The sequence below is a fragment of the Falco biarmicus genome, chromosome 4 (genome assembly GCF_023638135.1).
Source record: "Falco biarmicus isolate bFalBia1 chromosome 4, bFalBia1.pri, whole genome shotgun sequence".
In the NCBI taxonomy this organism is placed as follows: domain Eukaryota; kingdom Metazoa; phylum Chordata; class Aves; order Falconiformes; family Falconidae; genus Falco; species Falco biarmicus.
In genome coordinates, this window is record NC_079291.1 from 61,646,386 (window position 1) to 61,659,172 (window position 12,787).

Consider the following 12,787-nt stretch of genomic DNA (forward strand, 5'->3'; position numbering starts at 1 on the left):
TCAGTTACACCAAAGATGATGGCCTTGGTCCTTTTCCCTTTTAAGTGAAGTTTTATGCTGTTAGGGATAGCTCAGGTATTGTGAAACAGGATTGGTCTGGACCTTTAAAGGGAAAAATATGAAATCATTCATCTGGTGAGAACCAAGAAATATTTCATGTGCTGTGTAAGAACCATGAGATACCAAGGATGAGGAGACTGCTACTCTGGCCCTGCATTTCAACACCTCATGTCATCTGCCTTTTCTTCCAAATGTAGAGTCCCCTCTTACCCTAACCTGAGGTGCTGTGAGTCTGTGGGGTAACATGACCCCCGATTTAGATGTGGTGCTTTCCAAAGGAGGAAGATCTAGCTTTAGCCTAGCTTCCTAAAGAAACAAGACGTAGTCACATTCTCAGTGTTCCAAAATTCACAAGATTTGGGAACACTGAGAATGTGATCTGCTGGCCACCTTCAGTCACGTCTGACACACAAATGCTGTTCTCTGGACAGCTGACCAAGTCATTTGCATTCCAGAAGTACATCCTCCCTCAGACAGCAGAGGCATTCCAGGAACACTGTTAAAGCCAGCAAGGGTGTAGTGTCTGGCTACACAAAGGAGGAAGATGACCACCAGCACTTCAGGACTAGCTGGTTGCTGGTGAGGATTTTATAAGCTTGTTTCAGGGGACAGTTGAGTGTGCAGGCACAGGGAGAGCTGAGAATACAAGCAGAGGATTTACGAGCCGAAGCTTGCATGGAGACCTTGACTTCAGTGGATAAATGCAATTGAGTAAAATGGGTGCTGACATATATAATTACCCTACGGGCAGTTTTAGGCCTTGTGTAGCTCCACAGCAGTGAAACAGTTGGATCATCTTCAGTGGTGGCAGGAACAGCGCACAACTTGATGAAGCAGCTGATGAGGAAAGGCTGAAGGTTTTACATGTAACTTTAAAGCAGCCTTAGAGAAAGACAAAGCAGCAGGTTAGTGATAGAGCTTGACTGAAGGGAGCTGGTAGTACTCATGTATCCTCATGGATATTTAGAAACTGACCGACCTGTTGCAATGCTCACAGCAGATGGCAGCCTAGGAGGAAGAGAGACAACTCACAAGGAAATACACAGATTCAGGCTGTGCTCATTATGGCTTCAAAAATCAAGTGGTTTAAAATATAATGAACCTATCTGCACCAAGTCTTCACTGCTAGGTAAATTCAGAAGTTTTATTTATCTTTTCATAATCATATCTAACGCAATGGAATGAATCACTAGGAAGCAATTTTCCCCCCATCTCCTTAAAAACATTTAGCTTTGCTGAGTCTCTACTAATGATTTGTGAATCCAACCATTCAAAACACAAAAATTCAAAAAAGCAACAGGCAACCCCCCCTGTATATAATTATGAAATACAACAAATTTTAGTAAAGAAAATTCAGTACATTTCCATAATTCCCTCCTATATTCAACTCCAGAAAAAAAAAATAGTAATGGAAGTTGGGGGCTTCACCAATTTCCATATTTTTCAAACCAAAATGAAGCAGCAGCAAAGTCCTTGGTCCACACAACCAGTAACAGAAACCTGCACCAAGGTATAGCAGTGCCCCACTTCACTCTGCAGCTTTTTGTTTGCTATTTGAACTCTCCATGGTTTCACTCCATCTGAACACACTTTGGTACAAATGAGATCAATTGCCCCCAGCTCACAGGTTTCCAGACTTCGGGCAGCGCAAGGGAGCACCACTGCAACAGTGAATGGCAACCCCCGAGTCATCCAGCTCCTCAGCACAGGGCATCACCAAATCGTGCCATTTACTTTATGGAACGTAACCAGGCAGTACCTGGACATTTTACTGCCAATTTATCAAACATTATCAGAGTGCCAAAAAGCTCTTCATCAAAATCACAATCCTCATACAAAAACATCTGTGGCCTTGCTATAGGTTGCAAGTATTCTCCCTGAACACTCTAACTCAGAAACAGATAACTGCAAAAAAGAATGCTTCTGGAGAATGACAAAAGCAACGAAACAATCAGAAATCCAAACTTCAAAGACAGTTTTGAAAGACAGTGAAGTTAGTATACTCCCTAATGAACTGGTAGTAAGAATGTTATTTTTCTTTCTGCTCTAGAATGTGAAAAAAACATCTTTTGTGCAAGTTAATTATTTTCAAGTGAGAAGTTTTAGTCAAGGCTGGAACATGGCTCATGGTCACCTTCATACAGATTCAAGTTACCCTTATTAGCAGTATTAGTTCTGATACATGTAGTTGGGACATGTAATCAGGGCAATCTGGTTTGAAGCTCCTTCCCTGAAAACAGCTCACCACCCTGCTCACCTTCAAACAGCCACCAGCTAGAGGTCCCTTTCACAGAATGCAGGTTTTTCTCAGCTGTATGGCTTCCCAGTGGCTTGTTACCACAATCCCTGAGACAATGTCTTCATTCCAAGGAGCAAACTTATCTAAAAAGATACAAAGTCAGCAAACTGTATCAATTTTGTTACAGCAATGTTGTTACAGATAGGGTAGTGCAAGACAATTGCGTGTTATGACATGGAGCTGCAGTTTTTTGAAGGAAGCAGTTACAAAACTTCAATTATGCAGGGCAAGGGGAACCTGACTTTCATGTACTTGAGATTAATTTTTCAAAGCTGCAGTTACCATGCAGCTTTCTCCTTCCTTCTTCCTCACCAGGTCTCTGGTTCATATCAAAATCACAAGTCTTCCTCAGACCTCTGCAGTGTTTGGAAATTGATCTGGGAGTGAGCAAGCACCACCTTGAAACCTACTTCTAGCCACTGAAGGACCCAGTACTCACCTGGTAGGCACTTTTGTAAAGGTCAAGACTGAAAAATGCTGTTTTCTTTCTACTGTTGGTATTCCTTTTACCCATGTCTCCCTTCCTCTCTGTATTACCCAGCATTACTCTGTCTGTGGCAGCACTTAACCTTCTTGTGACAAGGCAGCTGAACCTCATTTTGCAGACCTGACAAGAAATTGGTCTTGCTAAAAAGCACTATCCTTTGGCACCACAGCTCCATCAGGTGCCTAAACCCCTCCTGATCCAGAAATCTCCTCATCTGCTGCTGAAATGAGGTCTGACACCTGGCAGTGCCACACTCCTGGTGCTCCGCTGCACCAGTCCAGCGGACAGCCTTTTGACACCACAGCATGCGTAGCTAACTTCATACACGCCACAGGTCAGGTTTATCATGGTTGATGAGCTTCTCTGGGTTGCAGTGCCAGACCACAAACTCTTTGAAACTTCTACTGCTGTCTACTTGCAGATGTGTGTCTGAAAACCACATCCCTGTGAAGCTGGGTATGACAGTGCCACAGAGGCAAGCCTGATGCCCTGCTTACTGCCAGGGACCCAGGGCTGAAAGGCAGCCTGGTCATGGCCATCGTCATTCTAGTGCTGGAGAAGACCTTGGTAGGTATGCAGAATATGAAAGTGGAAACATGCAAGGCTCCCAAGGCTGTACATTCTGTGGAACAAAGACAAGAGAAGGGAGAAGCTGCTGAAATTAAAAGCCTACCATCAAGTACTCTAAGAATTCTAACATACCCATCTCCTCCCCGTCTGTGCCAATCTGCTGAAAGACCAGCAGATTCAGCTTGTCAGGATGCCAAAGCAAAGCTGAATTTGAAGAGCAATCAGCACTGCGCTACTCACAGTGCTTCCAGGTTCACCAGTTCAGCTTTCCATTGGTATCAAGACAACTGCCTTGCCACCTCCACTGACATTCCTCTGGTTTTGTCGTTTCATTATCTGAAAAGGCTTCCAAAGTAAATGCTGTGCACTTCAGCCCAAACCAAGGACAGATCGGGTGCAAAGTGTAAGACTGTGCTTGTAAGATCATCCGTAAGGACAAGAGGAAGTTCAATTCCTCTGGCAGTATCAGAATTTACTCTTTAACAGAGTAAACTCCCTCTGCCAAAGCAGCACCCCGCGATGTGGGCAACTGCCTGAGACTATTCACTGTCACATAGGTGACTCAGTCCCACCTACTAGAATAATTGACCCAGAATTTGATATTACTTATTTTAGAATGATTGAAACTGACATAAAGAAGAAGAATATGTCCCACTGTGAATCCTTTAGCCAGCCCAAGCCTCAGCAGGCACACAAGTAGCTGTCTTTTTCACAGTGTGAAGCTCAGGTAGTTTTCATAAAATCTACTTTACATACCAGTAAAACTGTCTCTTAGAAAAGAACACAGCTGACATTTGTTCAATATAACCTCACCTGTACTGCTCCATCAAGCATTTCCAGGGAAGAACTGGTACCTTCGCTGCAGGACAGCGCCAGTCTTGTCCTACTGTGTATGGAGAGGGACCACAAACTGTTGCAAGTCTCAGGGCTGTGCAAGCCAGTAGAAGAGTGCACACACAGATGAAAGCAATTGAATTCAGTAACAGGAGATGCTGTCTGAGGCTGCCCAGCCCATCAGCTGTCTGCTTTGTTGGAAGACCTAAAGCAAAGTAGTATTTGGAGAACAGTCAGTTATGTATAACAGAAAACCCAAATAAAAATAAGATCACTGTACAGCGCAAAATGTAAGCTTTATGCCCTCTATACAATATTGCCCAATTAGTACTTCAACTAAATAGCCTTTTCTCTCCTATCATGTCTTCAAGGAGCATCTCAGGGCTTCTTGGGCAATCGCTGTCCATTTTACCAATACTGAGCACAGAGAGAACAACTTATCATTAAGAGAGATTAAAACTTTGAAAAGAATTACAATAAAACCAAAAAAACATTCCAGCTACTACAGATGACCACTACAGCCAAAGCTACCTGGAGGTACGCCAGCATTCTCCCTCAGTGTGACTGCACTATTTTGGCCTTTTTCCAAAAGCAAGGATTTCTAACAATATGACCTGTCAATCCCAGTCTACGGCTCAACAACTTGTTAAAACATTGGATAATTTCAGCTCTGCTAGAGGAAGGGATATCAAAAGTACAAAACTCTCAAAATTTGAGAGCAGAGACAGACCTACTGCTGCTCTACTGAAGGAAAGGCAGAGAAATATTCAGCTTTTACCCATGCAAACAGAACATGTGTACCTCTGGCCACAGAATAGATTGTTCTTTGTTCAGGCAACAGATAAAAAGGGACATGCAGAAAATTAACCAAAAATTATCTCCATAGCCGTAAGTTCTGTCAAATTTATTAAGCCAGAGGAAAAATGTTTGGGAAAAGTATAAAGTACTACAGTTAACACAAAGCTTTCAACACAAGAGCCTGAGCTTAGTGTGAAGCTATTTTAACAGGACTGTGACATGCTGCATTACTATCCTGCTGACTAGGCCCTATTTTAATCAGTTTTGCTTCTATTATGTAACAGACTAACTATATGAGCAAACTGATTTCTTCAATTAGAAGGAAATTCTTGAATGAAAATCTCTACACAGTTTAAAATTAAGAACAAATAAAGCCACCTGTGTCTGCTAGGACAAACAGTATCTGCTTCCTCACTTATGGGAAGTAGCTGCTGCCCAGGAATCCCAGCAGGCTCATTCAAGATCTTAGTATTTGGAGTGATGACTGGAGTATGTCTCATCAGAAGTACTGCCCTCCAACTAGGAAGAAGTCCTGCCTGAGTACTTAGAGCATGAAGTCTTGCCTGCAGGCCAAGCCTACTCTAAGAACTCAGTAATATTCAGTAATTTTACTGAATTTAATTTCAGCCCAAACTGCCTGGGAACCAGCATATGCACATCTTATCACTACCTCATTTTCATACTTCTCATGATGTACTGAATTAGGAACTTGTTTGTCAGCCTGACTTGTCAGAAGACAGATGCAGGCTGTTGTATGCACCACAGAAATAGCTGCCAGGGGCATTAAATCACAACAATGAAGGGGTTTGTTCTGCCTGCAGCAAGCAGCAGTGACCCACAGCTGACTTTCCTAACAGCCGACATGCCACCACAAGCCTCAGCCCTGCTGGCCTTTCATTGGCTTCACATGCAGCTGCAACCAGCAGAACTGAACAGCACTTCACAGAGCAACTTTGCTTACTGGGCTGGCAGAATTTACTAACTGGAAAAGACTCTAGAGCTACTAACATGCCATTTGCTTGTTCTCAGAATGGCTACAGACACTTGAGACACTGACAAAACTTTTCTTACCTCAGAGTCCGCTTAGTTGAAAGGCTCCAGTTCCTCAAGTTCTGCTATCCTCCAGCTGCAAGGGGCAACACAAGCGGACATCCCCCAGCTCCTCTCTAAGGCTACTCCTCCTTGCTTAGATTGATTTGCTGCAGCTTTTGTTTCAACTCACCATGGCTGAGCTGCCAGTGAAAGCGATTCGGCTGGCAGAAGTGGCCGAAGGGGTCTTTGGGTACAAGGACAGTGGGCGGTATGAAGAACTGTATTTATGTGTCTGAGGACTGGGAGCAGGAGAGCTGTGACCGGCTGTTCCTTCAGGCTGCTTTCTCCCATCAAACAATGAACCTGCTAATAAAACATGGACAGAAAACCAAGGTGAAGTCACTGACTTAAGACTCGTTGGTGACATTGCCACTCCCGTAAGGTCACCAAACCCACCCTGGAGCAGAGCAGAGCAACCATTGGCATTGGAGAACAAATGAGAGATCTAGTTCTGCGAGGGTCTTTGAAAGTTAAAAATATACAAAAAAAAAAATCATTCTGCATTACTCCACCATCCATTAGAACATACTCTTCATGGTAGGTGTCTATACCTACACACCCCACGCATGCTGCCCTTAAATAATAATGTTTTTTGTGTAGCCTTGCAGCTAAGTATTTGAAAAAGGAAGGAGGTATAGAAAGATAAATCTGTTACAAGTCAAACAGCTGCTGACCAGCTGACAGAATCTATACTGGCGTGTTATTCAAGCATCCTCTAGTGTTTGTCACATCTATTCAACATTAACCACCTGCTTGTTCTACCCTCATTACATCCAGAGCTGATTATTGGAAGGATGGCAAGTCCAGAACACTTCTCTTCAAAAACAACATCCATCCCCATTCAAAGCTAAGTAAACTCAGCTCAGACCGATTAAAGATACCATTAAATCAAGTTGTAGCTTGGATTGTTAAGGCCAAACACACAACTTGAGGCTGCTGATGTACTTTCAACATCAAAGTTGTTTCAAGGGTTTTGTTTGTTTGAGTAGGTGAAAAAACCAAACACCATCTGGTTTGGTTCATGATAGTTTGCATCAGGAACCACAGAACATAAAATGTATTTCAGATGCAGCAACTGTGTCCCATAAGAACATCAAGAACATGGCCAGCTTGCAGTCTGCCATTATGTTACTTTCAAAAAATGATTTGGCATAAACCCATGCCTTTTAAAGAAAGCCAAATGAACACAACCCTACTTAATTTAAAAACTAGGATGTATTTTAGCTGGGTTTCCCTCTTCCTCCCTGGAAATTGGCTTGAGTCTTCTGTCACTTCTCTTAAACTACTGCAGACCATTTAAAAAAAAATAATCAACTCTAATGGGCTGATGAAAAAAATTAGGCCTTGCAAAACTAAGAGCAGCATACAACTGGAAGAGCAATTTCTATCACAGCAGGGGAAAAAAAAAAAAAAAAAAAGCATTTGCCTGGCAAAATTCTGGCATATCTGCTCCGATTCCAAATAAAGGTTCATAAAAGCTTTTTTTGGGGGTTGCTTGTTCCCTTGAAAGAAACACAAAGAACTGCAAGGTTTATTTATTTTTAAAAACTTAGTTGAGGCCAGTATTTCTGTGTCCTGCCAAGGGCATCACAAATTCTGTAGTTTGTAAGATGTTGGACTCAGTCACTTAAACATTACTATAGGAGAGAGTTCAAATTATCTTCCACTGGAAGACAGTGAGCTGCTTTCTCCACTCTGCCTTGACTGGTTGTCCTCAGGTTATTGATTAAAAGCCTATGTTTAATTTTTAAACTTCATCTCAAACTCCATTTTTCTTAACTTACAGGAGGCAAGTAGGAGCAAAGAGTGTAACTTTGGGAACGTGCCAGTAGCTGGATCTTGTTTCTTTCCAAAATGGGACATCTTCAGAGTCTTGAGTTCATGGCTCAGCAGTCTGTGCAATCTGTCCTCTCATAATAAGGTTTCAAAGTGCAAGTGGAGAGGCTTGCCTGAAATCAGAAGAACCAAGTTACTTCAGTAAGCACAATTTTCCTCTTTTCATACACACAACACTGCATACACACTGTTATCAATTCACACCTCTTAGTACTTCAGCAAAAGGAGGAAGTGACACAGCTAACTAAAGTAAGTGTGGTTGATCACAGGCTCTCTTGCCCACGCGTGTTGTGACAGAGTGAACATGATGAGCATGTCCCCTGAAAGAGCAGCCTCTGCCCTGGCCCTCTGCCAGCTACAGTCCTACAGCCAGGACCAGACACTTTGCCACTGAGCTTCCTCACCCTTACGCTAACCTGAATCACATCCAGCTACATATTACTTGGCACTTGTTTGCCTTGTTAGTTAATGAGTAGAGATGAGCTTATACTTTTGAGGGGTGTTTATGATAAAAATATTTTTACAGAGATGCTGTCATAGTCGCACAGCAGAAAAAGTATTTTCCTCACTGTCCCTTAACCTACTCAAAAACTCCTTAGTGCACATTCTTGCTCTTCTGCAGTTAGAGGCACTAGCAGAGCTACAGCCACTATCATCCTTCAGTTAAACAGAACTAGGAATAACAAAGACTCAAACAGTGAATTCACACTCAAAGTTGGTGCTAGCTGTCTACCAAGCAACTACCCCACAGCCTGTCAAAATCAGCATTTGATTTTCAGTCTTTTAAGTAGCCCTCCTGGGTGGGGGCTTAACAGGAACTTACAACAGTTGTTCTGCAAGCCTCCAGCATTGTAATATTCCTTGCAGAAGACACAGAGCTGATCCTCAAGAAATGATCTAGCTCACATTAAACTAGAGATGGCAACTGCCTCGGATGCAGGCGAAGACACAACGTGGTTCCCTAGGCTTAGAAGTCTCCACAGACTGCACACCTGGACTGAAGATGCGTCTGGTTATGATGCAGAACATCACTAGACAGTTTTTGTTACCCTCTAAAAACACTCTTACAACACCGTCAGCATGTTGTTAACCTCTCTGCATGTGAGGAGGAAGAGCAAAGAGGGCTGTGGCACAGCAAGGGATCCTCTTTAATGTTCTAAGATGTGATCTACTCACCTTGAGAAAAAGGGAGTAATGTGGTGGCAGCCAGAGTCCAGGAGGGCCATGTGCTCTTCCAAGGACATGGCGTTGTCTGGACAGAGCCTTTGCAGCTACACAGGATGCAGGAGTTGGGCCATTCACAACTGCACTTCACAGTGAGATGTTTCAGCAGCCAGTGGAAGAAAGGAGACCAAACATTTAAAAAGGGAAACATGCTTCAGAGGTTTAAGTACAACTGAAGTTCAGACCCAGTATCTCCAGTCTGCTTTCCGCAGGTACACTAGTTTCCATTCACTAGAAAAGCAATGCCAGCCAGTTTTGAGAAACTGGAAAGCATCTTTAGCATAATCTTTCCCCAGCACAACTGGGGAAAAACAGAAACCCCACCCAAAAAACCCAAACCCATAACCAAGCAGCAGATTTGCAGGGTGACAAAGTCAGGTGCCAGGATCAATGTTAAAACAGCATGCAATGTACTGCCACAGGCTGTTGTTTCTCCTTCTGACCATGGATGAACTACCTTACCAAAATAAATCAGTGTGTTAAGGGACACATTCTGTGTGATTCTTTACAAGTGTTTCCAAGCCAACAGAGCTGCTCCTCCGCAACTCCAGTGAAGCCGTAATACTTTATCACTTTCTTTCTAAAACTTCACTTTCATGCCTTTTCTTTCCCATCCTGTTCTTCCTTAAAGGCTTTTTGTAGCTCTGAATGCTTCCAAAAAACTTGACTGAAAACTTAGGTTAGATGAATCCCCCACCAGCAGCATCTAGCATGCTGACCAATATTGTCTTATTTGTCACTTTTCCTCACTTGCCTCTTTACAGCATTAGCTGCCACCACAGCAGCCCTGATGTCTTTGTTCAGCCTCTTCTCCCCATGCTGTGGCTAAGACCCAGTGCCCCTTCCTCAACAATGTATCAGGTTCTACGATATTGGTCAAACCAGAAGAGGGAGCATTAATAATGCTTTTGCCTACAGCCTAAAGCAGACTTTGAAATCATCTGGCTTTCATTGTGTGGGCCTGCAGAGATCAGACCAGGAAAAAGTAACACAACTTAGAATCGTTTTTGTCTTAGATCTGCAGCTTGTTAAGTATCTGTTAATTGTAAACCAGTATGAGGAAAAGGCTACAAAGAGGCAAATAAGATACGAGTGGTGTAACGAACTACCACTTGTCCACTGATGGATGCTACCACACATGTTCTTTGTCATAATTACTGTATTAAACATCTTTTAATCATCAGGTAACTCACAGCTAGGTGTCCAAGGAGTGCCGATTTCAGCTCAGCCTTCAAATAACCACAACCAGCTGCACTCAGTCACACACCAGCTTGCAAGTCTTCACTAAGATTATATATTTCTGGGGTGTTATTTTTGGGTGGGTGCTGGTGATTAGTTTTCCCTGGACAATTCCAAGGTAATCAACCCCAAAAGGTAAGTATTAGAATGTTGCTGCCCATGCTAAATTCTGAGGTATACTCTGGTCATTGTTACCACTTGACTTTTAAGAATGGAAACATAGAATCAGTTTCTAAACCACGGTCATGTAGAGAACTCGTGGCCTTTTTAATATATCTGGGAATTTCTTCTAAAATTCTACATTAATTTTAGAAAAGTGCTCTGAAAATGCTGTACTAAAACCAGAGTCCAACATTATGATAGTTTTTGTTAAAAATGAAACCACACATTCTAAATAAATACACAGCTGAGTTTAGTAACCACATGGCAAAGCTTTCACTTACCTTCCTGCTGAAGTGAGACACTGATGTAGCTTAGACAAGCTTGCTCTTCTTGCATCTGCAAACTGGGTGGATTCTAGCAGCGACACAGGTATTGTCCAACACGGCAACAAGGTTAAGTGGGTTTTGTTTACCAAATCTCTCTCCAGCATTCACACTGATCAGAGAACTGCTGCTGGCAGAGCCAGCACACAAACTGCAAACAAATGAAAAACAACTCTCAAGAGCAAGAGTAGTAAGTTGTAATTCTGTATTTATTATTGTGGCTGTGACACCGAAAGACTCCTCAGTGTTTATGTCAGCAGCTCATGCTTAGTAGTTTTGTTCTCATCACATTCCTAGTCTTTCTACATTCTCTCTCAAGGGGTAGATTTCTGAATATTTCATCCTGAACAGAAATGGATACTGAAGGGTCTTAACAGCTATATTTACATCAGTTAAGGGCAGAAAGTCTTAAAGCAAACACAGAAAGTTGTATACAGAGGAATTCCAGGGCTCTTCCTCTCTTCTGACCACTGAATAAAGCTCTGCATTAAGAAACTTCAAAAATACATGGCAGTTTGTGTAAATCAATGCTTTGATATCTACACAAGATACAGTTTTCCTTCCAAGAGAGGCAGAAGCTTCAAAAAAAAAAAAATTACTACATTAATGGAAACAAGACAAGCAAGCCCCTTCAGACTGTTTCCAAAACAAGCAGAAGATATTTTAACTAAAAAAAAAAAATCTGACAAAACTTTGGAACCATGTTACATATGTCTACTCATTTAGGGGTGATCAAAGACAGATCACACTACACTGCACAGGAACTATCCACTGGTACTTATTTTTATGAGTTCCAAAATCAAAATTCTGATTCTGAGTATACGCTCAAAAACCTTTGGTCTCTTCCCTAAGAAGGTCCAGCTGAATTCCTAGTATCTGAATAATTCCAGTTTTGGCACTCAATTTCATGCAACCAAAGTTCTCAAGGATTTTTTCCAGAATCTGCCTATTGGGGAACTGCCACTCAACGCAAGCACTCAGCCAATTCTTACAGAAGAGTAAACAGCACTGAAAAAAAAAAGTCTTAAAAGCATTTAAGCACCAGAACAGAGCCACTTCATTAATCTCTTAAGCACAGTCTCTTCAAGTCAACTTGAAGAGTTACAAGTTCTGTAACTTGTAAAACAAACATGTAAACACCTTGTAATGCTGTGTTTGCAAAAACGGGCTACAGTGATGCATGCAAACACCCTACAAGTTTGAATTAACATGACCAAACCTAAACAGAAGAGCAAGGCTCATGTCACGGAGCAGAAGATGACAGGCCCAAGTACTAAGGTAAAAGAGAAAGGAAACACATGCTGTTCAGTGCTCCTCGTTCCCCTTCCCACCAGCCTAAGCTAGAGTCAAGAAGTGATCACTACAACTCAGCGGTGCATTTGCAACATGAACGTTTGCTGTTAAATCCTGCTCCTGGTCCTGGCAATTATCCTACTGGTCGCTGGCTCCTGCTTTCACACCATGCTGGAGATGGTTTCAGAGTGTGCAAAGCAGCAGTTCTTCAACCTGCTTGCAGCACAGCAGATCAACCATCCATCACTCTCTACAAAATCAGAACTTTGCCAGCTCCAGCAGGTCAACTGGGAGTGTCACATTCTTTCTAATAAAGCTATTAATAACAGCCCGCCCTATGAGCGGATGCATGTTCCCAAGAAGGGAATACAGAGGTGCTGCTCCCAAGGGGCGAGTTCAAGCTTCTTTACTTTTTCCTTTTCAGACCTTTCATGGCATCAGCTGTTAGAGCCAGGCACTAGAGACCTGGCCAGAGCTTGCATTATGTAAACAGCGACTACCTGGCATCCCTGCCATCCCAGCTCTTCAGCCTTTTAGTTTTTCACAGGCAGAAACATGTGCTACCAATTC

The 12,787-nt window shown here is 42.6% G+C and overlaps 1 long non-coding RNA gene across 1 annotated transcript in view; it reads right to left on the reverse strand.

Moving 5' to 3' along the window:
* Positions 1-1,183: 1,183 nt before the first annotated feature.
* Positions 1,184-12,787, reverse strand: part of LOC130147208 (uncharacterized) — a 28,082-nt gene continuing 16,478 nt past the window's right edge. Inside the window, exons 5-10 of the long non-coding RNA XR_008821153.1 lie at positions 10,883-11,075; positions 9,153-9,431; positions 7,925-8,089; positions 6,120-6,446; positions 4,230-4,455; positions 1,184-3,468 (exon numbers count right to left, since the gene is read on the reverse strand). This is a non-coding gene — a long non-coding RNA (uncharacterized LOC130147208). The remainder of the gene's footprint in view (positions 3,469-4,229; positions 4,456-6,119; positions 6,447-7,924; positions 8,090-9,152; positions 9,432-10,882; positions 11,076-12,787) is intronic.